This window comes from Hemitrygon akajei, chromosome 7 (genome assembly GCF_048418815.1).
Source record: "Hemitrygon akajei chromosome 7, sHemAka1.3, whole genome shotgun sequence".
Lineage (NCBI taxonomy): Eukaryota > Metazoa > Chordata > Chondrichthyes > Myliobatiformes > Dasyatidae > Hemitrygon > Hemitrygon akajei.
In genome coordinates, this window is record NC_133130.1 from 168,125,603 (window position 1) to 168,147,096 (window position 21,494).

Genomic DNA, 21,494 nt, shown 5'->3' on the forward strand with positions numbered 1-21,494 from the left:
TTACACCCATAGATTTAGTTTTGGGACAGATGTGAAAATCAGTCTTGTGTTCAGAAATCTATTGTGGGAAGTGCATTAGTGGTTTTATTATGTAGGGACACCGCAGTAAAAACATGAGAAAAGGCCAGTGGTTAGAAATGATGGCCATAATAGAAAACCAGGTTAGAGCTTGTTTGATATGTGTGTTCACTAATTTAATTGAAGTGTAAACTCTGTTCATATGTCGCATCCTGTGAGCAGTTGCCAGCACATGGGGATCCAGAAAAATCTACATAGCATTATCTCATTATGCCTGGATTTCAAATAATCTTTTATAAGAGACAGACTAGTACAGCATAGAAACAGGCCATTTGGTCCATCTAGTCCATGCTGAACTGTTAATCTGCCTAGTGCCATTGATTCATACCTGAACCATCGTCCACCATTCTCCTCCCTTCCGTGTACCTTTCCAAACCTCTTAAGTGTTGCATTTGAACCCACATCCACCACTTCCACTGGCAGCTCATTCCACACTCTCACCACCCACTGAAGCAGCTTCCCCTCATATTCCCCTTAAACATTTCACCTTTTACCCTTAATACATGACCACTAGTTCAGGTCTCACCCAACCTTAGTGGGAAAAGCATGCTTGCATTTACCCTATCTATACCACTCATAGTTTTGTATATCTCTATAAAATCTTTGCTCATTCTTCTACGCTCCAGGGAATGAAGCCCTCATGTATTCAAGCTTTCCCTATATCTCAGGTCCTCAAGTCCCAGCAATACCCTTGTAAATTTTCACTGTACTCTTTCAATCTTACTTACATTTTTCTTGTGAGTAGGTAACCAAAACTGGACACAGTACTCCAAATTAGGCCTCACCAACGTCTGGTACAACTTCAACATAACATCCCAACACCTGTACTCAGTACTTTGATTTATGAAGGCCAATGTTCCAATAGCTTTATTTACAATCACACTATGTGTGATACCACTTTTGAGCAATTATATAAAATTAATACTTTGGAATTATGTGTTTTTAGAAAGGATATAACATTTTATTTGTCCCTCCTGTGGTGGAAGTGAGGGGAGCAGTATCCATTTGCAAGTAGGAAGGTTGAAAAGAGATGTGCTGGGTTGGGGAGGGGGGTGTGAAAACAAAGGAAAATCCGTACTGGCCTTGTTGTCCATCTGTCCGTGTGTCAGAGATGAGGTTCTGAGCAGCCTGTAGTTAGGGGTAAATGATGTAATGAATAATAAATATATCAATGCAGTTAAGCCTTTTCACAAATAATTTCAGAAGTATTAATTGCAAGTTGAGTTATTTGAAAATATTGGTAGTAAGTTTCCTGGATACCCAAAATAAACTGGAAAGTGGAAGAATAGTCAGCAGGCTGGGCAGCATTTATAGAGAAATATTTTACGTTTTGGGCTGATGCCAGATTAGTTGGGTCTCGTTACAGGGAATGCTGGCAGTAAAGCTATTTTCAGCCAGATGGATTGTACTGTTTGCGGAATATGTGTCTTGTCTTGGATAATTTGTATAATCCAAATCTGAGTGTAATAAAGTTCAAAGTACATTGGTTATCACAGTATGTACACCATACACAACCTAGAGATTTGTCTTTTTGCAGGCAGTCACAAAACAAAGAAACACAATAGAATTGACAAAAAACCCACACCGCAAAGGCAGTCATATATCCAGTGTGCAAAAAAGAATGAATATTTGTTGCAAACAAAAAAAAGGTAGAACTTCCATAAAGTTTTCTCTGCATCATAATACGGAGAGAACCTTTCAAATTACATTCATGGTGATGGCATTTGACTTTTATTCGTCTACTGGAAGTGTATTACTCGTGTAATAAACCAGTGGTTACAGTTGGGTAATGTTTTAAAATAACCTCCCTCAGACTCAGGTTTAATATCACTGGCAAATGTCATGAAATTTGTTTTTTTTTTCAGCAGCAGTACATTGCAATACATAATAAAAACTATAAATTGCAATAAGCAGTGTGTGTGTGTGTATATATGTGTGTATGTATTTCTCTATCTGTATATCAAAACAATGGGAAAAATACTGAGGTGCTGTTCATGGGTTCATTGTCCATTCAGAAATCTAATGGCAGAGAGGAAGAAGTTGTTCCTAAAGTGGTGAGTGTGTATCTTCAGTCTCCTGTACCACCACCTTGATGGTAACAATGAGAAGAGGGCTTGTCTTGCATGAGGGGGGTCCTTAATGATGGACATTGCCTTCTTGGAGCATCACCATTTGAAGCAACTGGGTTCTTTCTCCATTAGGCTTTAAGAATATTAGCAGAAACATGAAAAAGGTTGTCAGTGCTGACACTGCATGGATTATACGTCAATAAAATATATTTCACAGCAGATGGATATTATAGTAAAATAGTGACTGACCTCATATTTCATTCATTTGTTATGTACTGTGTCACATGACATGGGCGATCATGGTCTTTCCAGACCATGATTGTTCTTGGCAATTTTTTCTTCAGAAGTAATTTGCCTTTGGCTTTTTCTAGGCAACATCTTTACAGGACGGTGACCCCAGCCATTATTAATACTCTTCTGAAATTGTCAAATAACCAGGACTTGTGATGTACATCAGCTGCTCATATGACCACCCACCACTACTCCCCAGGCTTCACGTGACCCTGATTGGGGAGCTAAGCAGGTGCTACACCTTGCCCCAAGGGTGATCTAGGTTAACGGAAGGAAGAACTGCCTTACACCTCCTGTGATAGAGAAGTATCTCCACCCTGCTATCCTACCTCATATTTGTAATTTGGAATAAATAATTCAAATATCTATTTCCATAGATATTTGGATTAGTTGTTAATTTACTTAAGTCAAAAGGTTAACATTTCTAATATATTGTCAAAATGTTCCAGGAGCATTATGCCCTCCTGATCACTTTTGATCCCTATTATCCTCTCTTATCCTTGTTTATCCTTCCTTTTCTCTGTTTACAAGCATGGTTTCAATGGGATTTGATATTCTCAGTTTTCTAGGTAAAACTTAAAAAGAAAGTAAGGCATAAGCACTCCTGAAAACAGTTCATTGCTGGAAAAGTTTAATTTATGGTTGTTGTTGGTTTGAAAAGCATTGTGACCGGCTGCATCACCATCTGGTGTGGACTACTGCACAGGATTGAAGTAAGCTGCAGAGTTTTAAAATTATTCAGCTCCATCATGGGTACTAGCCTCCATAGTATCCAAGGCATTTTCAAGGAGCATTGCCTCAGAAAAGTGGCTTATAATCATCAAGGACCCCTACCACCCTCATCTCATTGTTAATGTCAGGAAGGAGGTACAGGAGCCTGAAGGCACACACTCAGTGATTTCGGAACAGCTTCTTCCCCTCTGCCATCCGATTTCTAAATGGACATTGAATCCTTGAATACTACCTCACTACTTTTATTTTTAAAAATATGTTTTTGAACTACTTATTTTAATTTTAACTATCTAATATACATACTGTAATTCAGTTTTTTCCTAATTTGTCATGTATTTCCTTGTATTGCTACAAGTATCTGGGAGTACAGTTAGATGAGAAGCTAGACTGGACTGCCAACACAGATGCCTTGTGCAGGAAGGCACAGAGTCGACTGTACTTCCTAAGAAGGTTGGCGTCATTCAATGTCTGTAGTGAGATGCTGAAGATGTTCTATAGGTCAGTTGTGGAGAGCGCCCTCTTCTTTGTGGTGGCGTGTTGGGGAGGAAGCATTAAGAAGAGGGACACCTCACGTCTTAATAAGCTGGTAAGGAAGGCGGGCTCTGTCGTGGGCAAAGTACTGGAGAGTTTAACATCGGTAGCTGAGCGAAGGGCGCTGAGTAGGCTACGGTCAATTATGGACAACTCTGAACATCCTCTACATAGCACCATCCAGAGACAGAGAAGCAGTTTCAGCGACAGGTTACTATCGATGCAATGCTCCTCAGACAGGATGAAGAGGTCAATACTCCCCAATGCCATTAGGCTTTACAATTCTACCGCCAGGACTTAGAACTTTTTAAAAGCTATTATTAATGCTTTTTGAGATAGTGATTTAGATGCATATCATATTTTTTTTTACTGAGTTAAGTATTGTATGTAATTAGTTTTGCTACAACAAGTGTATGGGACATTGGAAAAAAGTTGAATTTCCCCATGGGGATGAATAAAGTATCTATCTATCTATCTATCTATCTATCAAAGTTAATAAATTCCACATATGGCAGTGATATTAAATCTGATTCTGATATGATATGGGTGATTTTGCTGTACTTTTTATCACTGAGTTGAAATGCAATACTTTAGTGTAATTATTAAAAACTGCAGAAATGGATTTCAAATGTGTATGGTCACTCTTTTATGAAAATGCTATTTTATTTACATTTCAGGTATTAATATTTTAAACGTCAGGGTACTTTTTAAATGTATGAAATATTGAGGAACTTAATTTCAGCTTGCTAGTGTTCCCATACACCAGAAAGTACAACCTGCCGCTCTCTGTCTGAAACATCTCAGCCCAACTGCCGTATCCCTGTGTAGGTTTGATGGGCACCATGTTATACAGGACCACAGCTGTTTCGCAAGAGGATGAATGCTTTTATTTTTCCCTCCAGGACTTTGCAGTGGAAATTACAGAGTCGCTGTCAGCATTGTGTTGTTTCTCTGAGAATCTGCGAGTGACATAAATTGCTTGTGTGGTTTAGGACAAATATCCTAAAATCACTGCTCATGGTCTGGTCGACCACAGACTGCTGTTCATAGCCTTGTCCAATAGAATCAAGGGAAGTTGCTTGAAATGTCCAAAATTTTTAAACTACAGTGGATTCCGGTTAATTGGGACACATCGGGACCTATACATTTTGCCCCAATTAAGCAGTTGGCCCAAAGTTTCATGGAAGTTGTTTAAAAAGGCAAATTACAGTTTAACTGAGTAACAAATTATGTATTTAAATAAAATACAGAGTAAATTAAAACACTACCAATACTACTATAATACTGTAAAACTGTTTATTAGTTCTGAATAGTTATCGACAGAGGAATTCATCTAGTGTATGGTGCTGTTGAGCGACTGTAAATAAACAAAATCGGTGCAGACACCTAGTGCAGATAAGAGACTGCCTTCATTGATTCCCTACATGAAGTAGTGTCAGAAAAAAAAACTTTTTAAAATTAGGCATCTGTCAGCCCAAATGAAATATATAACACAAACACATGCCACTAATGTAACTGTTCATTGTAAGTATCTAATGGCCACACAAGTGCACACAATTGACTCGTTAGAAATTGTTGCACCTTCTAAATCATTATTTTCATTGTAACATTCAAGATGATTGTCAATATCTTCAAATTCTCTGTAGTTCCTAACTTGAGGTAGTGAAATCATTTCATATTCACTCCTGGCCATTTCTGTCATCTCCAAGATGTTTGAAACCACAGGGAGCAAAACAGTTCTGAATTGTCTTACTGCGTATTTCTCGCCTACTATCAGTGACAAAAATCACTGTCTTTTGAACGCAAATACACACAACTAACTCTATTTAAAACTTTGATCTAACCACAGTGTAATGTCTAACAGCCACACAAGTGCACATGACTGATGCTAGTTAGAAACTGTTTCACAACAAACACCTGCCCCTATTAAGTGGCATAGTGTCCCAAATAAACGAAGAGAATCCCAGCTATTTTCCTGATTAGTTGCTGTTCTTTAAGAGTTGTCACAAATAAGGAACTGTCCTGATTAACTAATGACCCAATTAACTGAAATCCACTGCACTTTCAAACTCATTTTGATATAAAATTCCCTGGACACACTATTGCACGAGATGTAAGGTGTAATATATACTCTAACCATTTAAAAATTAATATATCTGGATTCTCAGATATTTTAAGTGATTTGTATTTAAGTCAGCACTTTAATTGTATATAATAAACACAAGAGGTTCTTCAGATGCTGGAAATCCAGAATAACACAAAGTGCTGGAGGAACTCAGCAGCTTAGGCGGTATCAATGTTGCTTGACCTGATGAATGAACGTCAATCATTTATTCCTTTCTGCAGATGACCCTCACCTGCTGAGTTCCTTCAGCACTTTTGTGTGTATTGCTTTAATTGTGTCTGGTAAGTTCCAACTAATTTTGTTTTGTGTCTTTGTGATTTCTTTAAGGTGATTAGTGGCTGATTCACCTTGCTCTCAGGGATCTATTGAGCTAATCTTTCTGAACAGCAAATTGTGGAAGTGCATTTCAGTCTGGGGCCAAGTGTCTTCAGGAAAAAGGATTGTAGAAGGAATTGTTTAAATAATTGTAGAATTATAAAATAGTTCCTGAGATTTCTATTCACATCCTGTGAGCCATCAGCTACTTGTATCCAGAAAATGTATTTTAACTCTGGGCTTGGATAAGTATTTAAACTCTTGACCTGCAAGTACTTTTTATGTTAAATAATAAAGGGTAGGCTGTATTCCCTGGGGTACTAAATTTGGCTGACCTTTGCATCCGTCCACTAACAGAGCACAGTACTGTAGTAATTTTATGTACTGCACTGTACTGCTGATGCAGAAAAAAACCCATGATATATGTGAGTGATGATGATTCTGATGCAGATAGATTACAAGTGTGCAGATATACAAATATTAGAGGAGAAGTAAGAAAGAATAAAAAATTAAGTTGCCTCAAACAGTCTAACGGGGGGGGGGGGGGGGGGGTCATCACTTCCCCGGTTATAGGTTGAGTCATTATAGACTCCAATGGCTGAGGGTAAGAATGACCTCGTATAGCATCTTTGGAGCAGCGCAGTTGTCTTAGTCTATTACTAAAAGTGCTCCTCTGTTCAGCCAAGGTGGCATGCAGAGGGTGAGAAACACTGTCCGGAATTGCCAGGATTTTCCGGAGGGCCCTTTGTTCTACTACAGCCTCCAGTGTGTCCATTTTGACTCCTGTAACAGAGCCAGCCGTTGTAATCAGTTTATTGAGCCTGTTGACATCACCCGTGTTGATGCCATTGCCCCAGCACACCACTGCTTAGAAGATTGTACTATAGACAATAGACAGTAAGTGCAGGAGTAGCCCATTCAGCCCTTCTAGCCAGCACCGCCATTCACTGTGATCATGGCTGATCATACACAATCAGTACCCTGTTCCTGCCCTCTCCCCATATCCCTTGACCCCGCTATCTATAAGAGCTCTATCTAACTCCCTCTTGAATGCATCCAGAGACTTGGCCTCCACTGCCTTCTGGGGCAGAGCATGCCACATATCCACCACTCTCTGGGTGAAAAAGTTTTTCCACATCTCTGTACTGGTGACAACAGACTGGTAGAACATGTGAAGGAGAAACCTGCATTCACCAAAGGACCTCAAGAAGTAGAGGTGACTGTGGCCCTTCGTGTGCACAGCCTCCGTGTTGGTGCTCCACTCAAAGTTTGTCATCCAAGTGCATCCCCAGTAGGTCCTCACCAAGTGCAGTCCTCAGTAGGTCCTCACCACATCCACGTCCTCGCCATCAATAGTAACAGGGAGCAATGCAGGCTTAGTCGTCCTAAAATCGATCACCATTTCCTTTGTTCAGTTGCAGATGATTCAGCTTGCACCATTTGACAGAGTCCTCTACCAGGGCCCTGTATTCATCCTTCTGTCCTCCCTTTATACACCCAACTATTGCTGAGCCATCAGAGAATTTCTAGAGCTGACATGACTTGGTGTTGTATCTAAAGTCTGAGATATACAGGGTAACAGGAAGGGAGTCAGTACAGTCCTCTGTGGAACCCCAGTACTGCTTACAGCCATGTCTGACACACAACTCTGAAGCCATACACACTGTGGTCTGCCAGTCAGGTAGTCCATCATCCAGCATACAATAGATGTGCTAACCTCCACTGAATGGAGCTTTGACCCCCAGCAATGAGGGCTGTATCATATTGAAGGCACTCGAGAAATAAAAAAAAAAAGATCCTCACAGTGTGGCCTTGCTCATCCAAATGGGAATAGGCTCTGTTCAGCAAGGTAGATGACAGCATCATCAACTCCACTGTGCTCCTGGTAGGCAAACTGTAGGGGATCGAGGGCTGATCTGACCAGGGCGAAAGATGAGCCAGGACAGGCCCCTCTAGAGTCTTCATGATGTGTGATGTCAAGGCCACTGGATGGTAGTCATTCATAACTTTTGTTTGGCCCTTCTTGGTTACTGGACCACACATGATATTTTCCACACAGTCAGGACCCTTTCCAGGCTGAGACTCAGATTGAAATTACGCTGGAGAACTCCACACAGCTGTTCAGCACACTCCTTCAGGTTCACACCATCCAGTCTCACCGCGTCTGAGTTTCCCCAGGGTCTGTCTCACCTGCTCAGTAGTGAAAGTGAGTCCATGATGACAAGAGAGTTGGTGGAAGGTGGGGGCTGAGGGAGGTGAAGATTGGGATGATAGCAGTTGATATGGATGGTAGGTGCAGGGCAAGGAGGGGATGTAGACAGTAGTAGCCTGTGTTGTTCATCTATTGTGTCTCTGTTTTGAACTGAGAGTGGGAAGTGTGCAGGGAGAGGGGAATTATGATTGGGAAAAGGAGAGGGGAGAGAATAGAAAACACCAGAGAGACATTCTGTAATGATCAATAAACCAATTGTTGAGAATCAGATTACCTTGCCTGGTGTCTCAGGGCTGGTTGCATCTGCACCCATGCCACCCCCATCTGACTCCACTCTTGCCGTTCCCAACGTCTTTCGCTCTCGCCAGATTTATGATCTTGCTCTCCACTTCACGTTGACAAATATGGTACTGTGCAAAAGTCAGAAAGACCAATGAAAATCTTGTGAATTTGGAGATGTTTTTATCCGTGCTAGCATTCAAACCATTAAAGGGGTTTGACAGCTGCAGAGAGAAAAAAAAACATTTGATTGTTTTCTCAAGTTGATGTAACAGTGGTTAATAATGTCCTGACGAAGGGTCTCGGCCCGTAACGTTGACTGCTCATTTCAATGGATGCTGCCCGACCTGCTGAGTTCATCCAGCTTGTTTGTACGTCTTGATTTCACCACAGCATCTGCAGTATACTTTGTGTTTAATAATGTCATAATTGAAATCAGTTAATTATAGGCAAAATGCTGCATTGCAAGTTTTTAAGTGTATCGCTAGTTGGTTATAATGTGCAATTGCAGGTAGCTTATGCATTATTGCAATGGCTATAAAGAGTTAATGCCTAAAATTGACTGACCTGTTCATTCTGGAAAAGAAATAGTTTCCAAATCCGCTTGACGCATTTGTGACATCTGTGAAAGAACAGCATTGGACAGGCCCTTCAGCCTAGGGTATTATCCCAGCATTTTAAACTACTCTAAGATCAATCTAATACATCACTCCCACATTGCCATCCACTTTTCTTTCAGCCATGCGCCTGTCTGAGAGTCTCTTAAACTCCCCTGATGTGTATATCTCTGCAACCACTCCTACCAGCATGATCCATACACCTACCACTCTCTGTGTGAAAAAAATACAACCTATCTCTGACATCCTCCCTATACTTCCCATCAATCACCTTAAAATTATGTCCTTTCATGTTACCCATTTCCACCCTGGGGAGAGAGGCTGTCCACTTTATCAATGCCCCATAAGCACCTCTTATTCTCCTTCACTCCACCTGTTCACTCAATCTTTACTCATAAGGCATGCTCTCTAATCCAGGCAGCATCCTGCTTTATCTGCTCTGCACTCCCTCTAAAGTTCCCACTTCCAATAATGAGGCGATCAAAACTGAACTCAATATGATTTTAAAAGCAAAAACATACTGAATCTGAAGTAATTATGATGGAAAATTAAAGCCACTGAGTATTTTTAAAGTAAGTTTCATTAGAAACTGTTGACTGAAACCTGCTTGGTGAGGGTTAATATTATTCAGATTCATTCACTTGGTAACCCACTAAGGCCTTGATTGCTCAGTTTTGTAATCAGAATTGGTACTAATAGATTGTGAATTTGATCATACTGTTAAATTTAATTGTTTTTGGAAGCACTTAGCCAATTAAGGGGGTGGGGTCTTTTTCTGGAGTGCCCTGATAGCATATTTAACATGATGTATCATTATTATATGTTCATTTTAATCCAGGTCTTTGCAGTAATTGATGTAGGTTAGCACTACTGCAGGGTACAGTTCTGCATAATGGCACCCCAGTGCTTCCCTTTTCTTCCAGTGTTTCCAGACAGATTGTTTCGGCTTTTATTTGAAATGTAGCCCTGCTGACTTTTATTTTGTATTTCTGGCACCTTTCATTTTGAAAAGTCAGTTTGACTACTTTAGGAGGGCAGCCATTTTGTCTTTTGGTGGAGTTTTTTGTTGCACTGAAGTACATACACTCAATCCTGTGTTGTCTTTCTTCCACTTTTTCATCAATATCGTCCTCTTTTTACTTTTACTCAGTTGTATGTGTGAATGCTGTCCAAATAAAGCACCTGGGGCTTGGACGCTGTGTCCCAACTGCTGTGTTCAGTTGAGTGGAGTTTGGCTTACAGCTAAATCTCTTCCTACTTCACACACAAGGAGGGCAGAAAACAGATGAATGGTCTGCATCCACTTTGTGAATTTAAGAAATCTGAAGGTAGTCAGAAATCCAATTGCTCATACTTTAAAGTAACATAAGAAGATAAGAAATAGAAGCAGGGGTAGGCCATCCGGCCCATCGAGCCTGCCCAGCCATTCAATCAGATCATGGTTGATCTGTCTGTAAACTCATCTCCATCTACCTGCCTTTTCTCCATAACCCTTAATTCCCTTACTATGTAAAAACCTATCTACCGGTAACTGTTTCTTAAATATATTTAATGAAGAAAATAAGTTAATCATGTTGAAAGGTTGGTTCTCTGCTGATAAGGAAATGTCAGATGTTACTATCAACATATTCTCTCTCTTCCTCACCCTTCCCCTCCCTCAGTGTGGTTTTTAGTCTTTTTTTAATTGGGTGATTTGTGGCTTGGTTTGTGGCTGCCTGTATGCAGACAAATTTCAATGTGCATAATTTATGCATTCTTTAATAATAAATATGCTTTGGATCTTTGAATCTTTAGAAAATGTAAATAATACTGAGCATATGAGTTGCAGAATCTTGAAAGTGAGCCAGTAGGTTGTGGAATCAGTTCAGAGACATTGTGTTTAGTGAAGGAAAAACTTCTACTCAGCACCTTAAAGGCACTTGGCTCTACCTATCACCTGCCAGGCTCACTCACCCCTACCATATCTTCTTATAGCACCTATGTCCCCAGTTTTGATGCAAGGACTGAACTGTTGAGCATCCATCTGCCTCCAAAGCTGCTGCCTGACATGCTGAGTTCCTCCAGCAGTCTGTTTTTAACTCCAGATTGCGGCATCTTCAGTAACGTATGTTTCTTTTCTTGATACTTACTTGATCTTGGTTACAGTTTCTTGTAGAGCTGGATTATCAAAGTCAATTCACAGTTCAAAGTACATATATGTCGCCATATATCACCCTGGGATATTTGCAGGCATTCACAAGAAAATAAAGAAATACAGTAGAATTTATGAAAAGCTATGTGTAAATAAAGGTTGACAAGAGACCAATGTGCAAAAGACGTACCATGCAAATAGTAAAAAAAAAGTCATGTTACATTTCTGAAAGCTGGATGCCTGAATTGTCAGTGTTTCTATGCACTCTGCACTGGTAATATGGAGTCAAAATCTGTATCATTGCAGTATAGTTCCTGGAGTAAAAAGGTCAGAATCAGGTTTAATCTCATTGCCATATGTCGTGAAATTTGTTGTTTTATGACAGCAGTATATTGCAATACAAATAAATTACTGTACATTATAAAATGTGTGTGTATGTGTGGATATATATATATATTTAAGTAAATTGGATCGACATCAGATGCACAGCAACTCTGGCAGGATCTGCAGGACATTACTTCCTACAAAGCGAAACCCAATAGCATAATTGGCAGTGATGCTTCACTACCAGATGAACTCAATGCCTTCTATGCACGCTTTGAAAGGGAGAATATTAACTACAGCTGTGAGGATCCCTGCTGCACCTGATGACCTGGTGATCTCTGTCTCAGAGGCTGATGTTAGACTGTCTTTAAAGAGGGTGAACCCTCACAAGGCAGAAGGTCCCGATGGAGTACCTGGTAAGGCTCTGAAAACCTGTGCCAGCCAACTAGTGGGAGTATTCAAGGAGATTTTCAACCTCTCACTGCTATGGGTGGAAGTTCCCACTTGCTTCAAAAAGGCAACAATTATACCAGTGCCTAAGAAGAATAATGTGAGCTGCCTTAATGACTATTGCCCAGTTGCACTGACATTGACGGTGATGAAATGCTTTGAAAGATTGGTTATGACTAGACTGAACTCCTGCCTCAGCAAGGACCTGGGCCCGTTGCAATTTGTCTATCGCCACAATAGGTCAACGGCAGACACAATCTCAATGGCTCTCCACACGGCTTTAGACCACCTGGACAACACAAACACCTATATCAAGATGTTGTTCATCGACTATAGCTTAGCATTTAAAACCATCATTCCCACAATCCTGATTGAGAAATTGCAGAACCTGGGCCTCTGTACCTCTCTCTGTAATTGGATCCTCAACTTCCTAACTGGAAGACCATAATCTGTGTGGATTAGTGATAACATCTCCTCCTCGCTGATGATCAACACTGGCGCACCTCAGGGGTGTGTGCTTAGCCCACTGCTCTGCTCTCTATATACACATGACTGTGTGGCTAGGCATAGCTCAAGTACCATCTATAAATTTGCTGACGATACAACTGCTGTTGGCAGAGTCTCAGGTGGTGACGAGAGGGTGTACAGGAGTGAAATATGCCAACTAGTGGAGTAGTGCCGCAGCAACAACCTGGCACTCAACGTCAGTAAGACGAAAAAGCAGGAAGGGTAAGATGAAGGAACACAAACCAATCCTCATAGAGGGATCAGAAGTGGAGAGAGTGAGCAGCTTCAAATTCCTGGGTGTCAAGATCTCTGAGGATTTCACCTGGTCCCAACATATCGATGTAGTTATAAAGAAGGCAAGACAGCAGCTATACATTATTGGGAGTTTGAAGAGATTTGGCATGTCAACAAATACACTCAAAAGCTTCTGTAGTTGTACCGTGGAGAGCATTCTGACAGGCTGCATCACTGCCTGGTATGGAGAGGCTACTGCACAGGACCAAAAGAAGCTGCAGAAGGTTGTGAATCTAATCAGCTCCATCTTGGGTACTAGCCTACAAAGTACCCAGGATATCTTTAGGGACCGGTGTCTCAGAAAGGCAGTGTCCATTATTAAGGACCTCCAGCACCCAGGGCATGCCCTTTTCTCACCTTTACCGTCAGGTAGGAGGTACAGAAGCCTGAAGGCACAATTCAGCAATTCAGGAACAGCTCCTTCCCCTGTGCCATCTGATTCCTAAATGGACATTGAGTCTTTGGACACTACCTCACTTTTTTTAAAATATACAGTATTTCTGATTTTGCACATTTTTAATATGCATAATTGATCTACTTGTTTATTTATTGTTTTTTTTCTCTGCTAGATTATATATTGCATTGAACTGCTGCTAAGTTCACAAATTTCATGTCACGTGCCAGTGATAATAAACCTGATTCTGATTCTAAATAGTTCAGAGAGAGGATAAAACTTGTGAGGAAGTGTTCATGGTTCATTGTCCATTCAGAAATCTGGTGGTGGAAGGAAAGAAGCTGTTCCTGAAACATTGAGTATGTGTCTTCAGGCTGCTGTAATAGAGGAATTACCTTTGGTAAATTTTAAGTTTTCATGTTGTTTTCATTTACTCTTAATATAACATAAAAAGGACAAACCTACAGAAATGTTGTATTCACTGAAACAGTCCTTATGTTCTCAGCAGTATGATCATTGATTTCTCAAATGTCCAGTAATTTTTTTCTTCCTCCTTCCCTGTTTTTTCAATTCCCTACTCTGGTCCCTCTTTTACCTCTTCTCTTCCCACCCACCTATCACCTTCCCCTGATGTTCCACCACCTTTCCCTTTCTCCCATAGTCCACTCTCTTTTCCTACTAGATTCATTCTTCTCCAGCTCTGTACCTTTTCCACCTATCACCTCTCTGCTTTTTTCTTCATTTCCCCTCCCCCACCCACCTGGCTTCATGTATCACCTTCTATCTATCCTCCTTCCCCTACCCCCTGCCTTTTTATTCTGATGTCTTCCCCCTTCCCTTCCAGTCCTGAAAAGGACCTTGGCCAAAATGTCAACTGTTTATTCTTTTCTGTAGATGCTGCCTGAAGAGTCCTGAGGAGGTTCACAAGAATGATCCTGGCAATGAAAAGGTTAATGTATGAGGCCCCTTTGAAGGCCTGAACCTGTACTTGCTGGAGTTTAGAAGAATGAGGAGGGATCTCATTGAAAACTATTGAATATTGAAAGGCCTAGATAGAGTGGATGTGGAGAGGATGTTTCCTATAGTGGGAGAGTCTAGGACCAGAGGACATAGTCACTAAATAGAATGACAATCCTTTAGTACAGAGATAAAGAAAAATTTCCTTAGTCAGAAGGTGGTGAATCTGTGAAATTTAGTGTCATGGACAACTGTGGAGGCCAAACTATTGGGTACGTTTAAAGTGGAGGTTGACAGGTTCTTTATTAGTAAGGGTTCAAAGGTTACAGGGAGAAGTCAGGAGAATGGGTTGAGAGGGTTAATAAATTAGCTCTGATAGGATGGCAGAGCAGACTCAATGAGCCAAATGGCTTAATTCTGCTCCAGTGTCTTAGGGGCTTACAGGTTTGTTGATAGATGGTTGGCTTATAGGACCCTAAGCTCGCATATGGATGAATATTTGTAGAATGCTTTGTTCTGTGTCATGCATGGCTTCTGATACCCATTTGCACTCAAATGTCTTAATTCCTCTATTTACAAAAAGGATGTGTTCTTGGAAAACTTCTTAAAGGGAATTGTGTAAATTGAAATGGCTGAATGAAATGCATTAGGCTAATTATACTGTACAGAGCACAGTGTGCTGTTTGTTGTAGCAGAAACATTGATTTGTAAGTTGTGAACACTTACCCCAACCAGTCAGTGGCATTATAGTGAAACTTTATAAATTGAATCATGGAATTACTGTAATCCAGACATCGTGAGGGTGATTGCTGTGTCTGGTTTGTAACTAGTCTGGTTGCCCTCTCCTGGCACAGAATAGTTCAAAATTACAGCCTTGTAGAACTAATTTGTATTATCTCTCCTGAGCTAATTCGAGTGTTACTGGACAGCACCTTTTGAACTGCTTGCTGTGGTTAGTGGTGAGGTTAGACTAATGCTGGCATCACTAGGCAAGCACCGTACTTTTTCTGCCACTTTTACACTGATTTTGTACAGTACATCAGACTAATGGTGCCTTGAAAGGAAATCTGATTGGGGAAATAGCTGAAATGCCTTGAGGGGCTAGCACTCAACATCTGTAAAAATACACATGGATTACTTGTCCTTTATAAGATTTGACAGTGACTTTCCCATGTAGACAATTGAAGGCCTTTTATATATGTAGACTTGTTATTAGCCAAAGCAGTGCTTAACTGAGATTTATAATTTTTTTCTCTTTCTGTGCAAAGTGCTTATTGCAGTAAACAGACCGATCCATCTCAGCTTGTTAAATACTTAAATAACACCAATGCAGTGTGAACTTCAGTGTCCTGATATACAAATGTAAAAATAACCTTTTATACATTATTAAGGCACAAAATGATGGATTACTTCAAAAATGTTCAGTAATTTAAGAACTAGATTAAATACAAATCAACATTTGAAGAACTATATGAATGCAAGATTTTGTGACTTAGAAGATTAATAACCTTTTTGTTTTGGATTAAACATTCCTTGGTTTTGTTACGCTCTGGTTCTCTAAATCGTGTATGCCGTTACTTCTGCTTGGGCCTGTCTATACGAACAATAGACCCTTGCTACCCATCAGCTATTGATGCTGGCACAGAGGATATTTTTAACCTTTATTTGAAATAAGTTCCCTTTTAACCTCACAACTGTGCTCTCACATTTGTCTCTCCCTTGCCCTTTATCCTCTAGATTCTTTTACTTTTTTCTCAAGCACAAGAGATTCTGCAGATGCTGGAAATCCAGAGTAACACACACAAAATGCTGGAGGAACTCAGCAGGTCAGCCCTGATAAAGGGTCTCTGCCTGAAACATCAATTCTCTATTTCTTTCTGTAGATGCTGCCTGACCTACTGAGTTCTTCCAGTATATTATGTGCATTCACTTTTTTTCCCCCTTTGATTTGTCTCCCTTCTACTTTTCCTTTTCTCATGCTGCTTTTAGTTTGTATTTGCCAGTCTTCTGTGCACTTCAGTGCCACTGCTGTTCGTTCAGATTGCGTCACAGTCATGGAGTTAGATCAGTACAGGATGAGGCCCTTCAGCCCACATTGTTGTACTGCACCAAATAAATTAATAATCAAATGCGCAACTAAACTAGTCCCCTGTGCCTACACAATGTCCATATCCTTCCATTTTCCTCATAGTCATATGCCTATCTAAATGTCCCTTGTGTCCTTCTACCTTCCACCCCAGGCAGCAAGTTCCAGGCACCCACCACTCTGTGCATTAAAAAAACTTGCCCCTTGCATTTCCTTTGAAATCATCTCTTCTCACCTTAAATGCATGCACTTTAGCAATAGGAAGCGGAAACAGGTCATTCATGAAGGGTCTTGGCCCGAAATGTTGACTGTTTACTCTTTTCCATTGATGCTGCCTGGCCTGCTGAATTCCTCCAGCATTTTTGTGTGTGTGTGTGTGTGTGTGTGTGTGTGTGTGTGTGTTGCTTTGATGTAGCTCTGCTTGAAGTTGTCCATTTTTTAAAAATCTTTCACCTCTCACCTTTAACCTGTGCCCCTCTGGTTTTCAGTTCACCTTTATGAATTATTGAAAGCTTACAACCGCTCAGGAGGAAGTGAGGCTATGGGCAGCTCTCACATTGTTTGTCCCTGGCAGCTCTTGCCTACTTTATTACCATTTGTTAGACCTTGCTATTTGCCTTGCATTGGAGAGGGTTGAAGAGGTTCATGAGAATGATTCTGGGAATGACAGGGTTGACGTATAAGGAGCATTTGATGGCTTTTAGCCTGTACTCATTGGAGTTTAGAAGAATGATGGGGGAGAATCTTACTTCAAGGACTCTTCATCTCACATTCTCGATATTTGTTGCTTATTGTTTCTCTCTCTTTTGTATTTGCACAGTTTGTTGTCATTTACGCAGTGGTTTTTTGTTCATCCTTTTGGATGTGGTCTTTCATTGATTCTGTTGCGTTTCTTAATTTACTGTGTATGCCTGCAAGAAAATGAATCTCAGGGTTGTATATGGCGACATATACTTTGACAATACATTTACTTTGACTGTTTGAACTTTGAAATGTATGGAATATTGAAAGATCTGGAGAAAGTGGAGGAGTCTAGAACCAGAGGGTAGAGCTTCAGAATAGAAGGATGTCCATTTAGAATAGAGATAAAAAGGAATTTCTTTAGCCAGAGGGTGGTGAATCTGTGGAATTCATTGCCACAGATGGCTGTGGAGGCCACGTCATTGATATATTTAAAACGGAAGTTGATAGGTTCTTGATAAGTCAGGGCATCTGAAGGTTATGGGGAGAAGGCAGGAGAATGGGGTTGAGAGGGATAATAAGTCCACCATGATCAAATGGTGGAGCAGACTGGATGGGCCAAATGGTCTAATTGTGCTCCTGTGTCTTGTAGTCTATTGTCTTATAGTTTTATTGTGGCTTTTGTCCACCTTTCAATGTTTGGGAGACTTGGTGGAGGTCAGGAAGTGGAGCAGAGTTCTCACTAATGTGTCTGTGTACGGGCTAAATACCCCACTGTCTGGAAAACATTGCTGACACAGATGGATATTTTAGGGTGCGTGACTTAGATCTGCCGAAGGCGTCGAGAAAAAAATATTTTGATTTGGGGATAGGAGATCTCAAGACATTGTGGCTTCTGCTCTACAGATTTGTGATTGCTGAATCTCTGTGCTTACTTGACTGAGATCTTTCTTGACAAATTGTACTGATGGTTTCCTGTTCAATTTACGGTACTTGTGTCATAGCTTCTGCATTTTGTACTTACGCAAAGGGATGCCACAGTGGCGTACTGGTTAGCACAACGCTAGTACATTTCAGGGCATAGGAGTTCAAGGTTCATTTCTGGTGCCCTCTGTAAGAAAGTTTATACATTCTTCCCATGAACTTGTGGGTTTCCTCCAGGTGCTCTGGTTTCTTCTCACAGTCCAAAGGCGTACCGCTTAGTACATTAATTGGTCATTGTAAATTGTCTCATGATTGGTTTGTCGTGTCCAACGATGACAGGAAACATGCAGTAGAGTTTTTCAAATGGAAAAGCCATTGCAGTGGAGCAGTTCCACTCTCTCAACCTCAGACGTCCAGGTTCAGTGGTCTGAACAAGCTTCAGAAACTAGAGTCTTGGTTGCAGTGAATGACAATGACGTCTCCTTTGCCTTGTCATGCCTTTTGCTGTCTGTAGAGTGTTGCAATACTGCCTTCCTGGCCATCGGATCTCACCTTTGATCTCATCTGCCCAGTCCACCAGAGCTGACTTTGCTTGCTAGGACAGACATGTCCCTATTTCACCAGGATATGAGACCTGCGAGCTACCCTCACCTTGTTGAAGTGGTGTACCAGGATGTGGCCTCTGTCACATGCAAGCAGCTACTTGGACCCACAGGTGAGAACTAAGTGTCCGGTGGGGACCAAAGGTGAGCGAGCTGCCCTGAATTGAACACGGCAAGCCCCTTCACCAGAGGTGCTACCGCTCCCTGGATACCCCAAAGACCCCATTGTGACTAGGCTAGGGTTAAATAAGGTGGGTTGCTTGGCAGTGTGGCTTGGTGGGTGGGAAGAGCCTGTTCTGCTCTGTATCTCTAGCTAAAAGTAAATAAATGGAAGGTATGCAAAAGTAGGCTCGAGTGGTCTTGTGCAAAGAAGAAATTAATGATAGCAAAGCAGTGCTATTTGTTGAGATAAAGGTGTAAAGAGATGTCGTCTGTAATTTGGTGTTGGCGCGTGGCCTAGTGGGGCAAGGCATCAGACTAGTAACCTGAAGGTCACTGGTTCGAGCCTCAGCTGAGGCAGCGTGTTTGTGTCCTTGAGCAAGGCACTTAACAATACATTGCTCTGCGACGACACCGGTGCCAAGCTGCATGGGTCCTAGTGCCCTTCCCTTGGACAACATCGGTGGCGTGGAGAGGGGAAGGCCTGTAGCTTGGGCAACTGCCAGTCTCCCATACAACCCTGCCTAGGCCTGCGCCCTGGAAACTCCAGGCACAGATCCATGGTCTCTCGAGACCGATAGATACCACACACATAGGCCTTTATATGTTGTGAATTACCAATTGTAAATTGTCAAAACTATATTCTGCACCAAAAAGTATTAATAAAACAATTGAAACAAATTGATTCTCGTTCCCTTTATGAATCGTCTGCCTATTCACATGAGTCTGTTGGGGAATGGTACATGAGCAGGGAGTCTATTGCAGACATGTGCATGAAAAGCTGTTTCAACAGTAGCTCTAACTCCAATTTTAAAAGGACTGCTTCATTTTTGAAGACAGCGGCAGGAATTGAACCTGAGTCACTGGTGTTGTATAGTGTTAGACTAACTGCTATGTTACCATGAGCTGTGTGTACAGGCTTTAACTGAAGTTGAAGGGCTGTTTGAGGAATAACTGGAGGTATGTCAAGCAGTACAGTACAGGAAATGGCCCTTCAGCCCATGGTGTTGAACCAAACACAACGTTATAGTTATGAAATTGCATGGAAACAAAGCATTTAAAAGGGACTGCGATACTTAAGCAGGAGAGAGTTGCCTAGGTTGCACGTCACTGGACAGAATTGATAGTAGGTTTGAAAATGCCTGTGACTATATTTCATTAGGAGTTGGAGGACATTTGGTTCATCGCCAAAGACTTGCAAATTTCTACAGATGTACCACGGAGAGCATTCGAACTGGTTGCATTGCCATCTGGTGTGGTGGCCACTGCATAGGCTGCAGAAAGTTGTAAACTCAGTCAGCTCCATTGTGGGCACCAGCCTCCTCAACAGTGAGGACATCTTAAGAAAGCAATGCCTCAAAAAGCTGGCATCCATTATTAAAGACCCCTATCACCCAGGACATGCCCTCTTCTCGATGCTGCCATCAAGGAGGAAGTGCAGAAGCCTAAAGATACACACTCAACGTTTTATGAACAGCTCCTTCCCCTCAGCCATCAGATTTCTGAATAGACAATGAACTCGTGTAAACTACCTTAACTATTTTTGCTTTTTGCACTATACATACATATATATGTGTGTGTGTGTGTGTGTATATGATATATATTTTTACAACATATGTCAGTGATATTAAATCTGATTTAAATCTCATCTCTGTTCTAAATGGATGTCCCTGTATTTTGAGGCTATGTCCTCCGGTCCTATATTCACCCACTATAGGAAACATTCTCTCCACATCCACTCTGTCTAGGCCTTTCAAGTATTCAATAGGATTCAATGAAATCCTCTCTCATTTATCTAAACTCCTGCGAGTACAGGCCCAGAGTCATCAAAAGCTACTCATACGTTAACCTTTTGATTTCTGGAGTCATTCTCATGTTTCCTGCTCAGAATTTTCTCTATGTCCTTATTCCTTCTCCCGAGTGCATGACCATCACTTCCCTGCACTGTGTTACATCAGCTAGGACTTTGCCCATTCTCTTAATCTGTCCAAGTCCTCCTGATCATGCGTACCAAGAGACAGTGGAAAGCCTAGGTTTGCATGCCTTTCATGCAGATCAAAGGAAAAGTGATAACAAAGCAGAGAATATTGTCTTACAGTTATAGAGGTTGTGCAGGTAGATAGTAAGGAGCAAGCGCCATGGCACGGTACAGTGCCTATAGAAAGTATTCACCCCACTTTAAAGTTTTAATGACTTATTGTTTTACAGCATTGAATCACAGTGGCTTTTTTGGCTTTTTTGACACTGATCAACAGAAAAAAAAACTCTTTCCTGTCAAAGTGAAAACAGATTTCTATAAAGTGATCTAAATTAATTACAAATATCAACAAAATAAATTGATTGCATAAACATTCACCTCCTCCCTTTAACATGACACACCAGATCATCACTGGTGCAGACAAATGGTTTTAGAAGTCACATAATTAGTTAAATGGAGATCTGTTCTTGGAGACCTGTGTGTAGTCAAGGTGTTTCAATTGACTATAGTAAAAATACACCTGTATCTGGAAGGTCCAGCTGCTGGTGAGTCAGTATCCTGGCAAAAACTACACCATGAAGACAAAAGAACGCTCCAAGTAACACTCCATGAGAAGGTTATTGAAAAGCACAAGTCAGTAGATGGATACAAGAAAATTTCCAAATTACTGAATATCCCTAGCAGTACAGTTAAATCATTCATCATGAAATGGAAAGAATATGGCACAGCTGTAAATCTGCCTAGAGCAGGCCATCCTC

The 21,494-nt window shown here is 41.0% G+C and overlaps 1 protein-coding gene across 3 annotated transcripts in view; it reads left to right on the forward strand.

The window, feature by feature from the left end:
* The window catches only part of rabgap1 (RAB GTPase activating protein 1), a 242,797-nt gene that overhangs the window by 135,485 nt on the left and 85,818 nt on the right, over positions 1-21,494 (forward strand). The gene's annotated exons all lie outside the window — the stretch shown is intronic.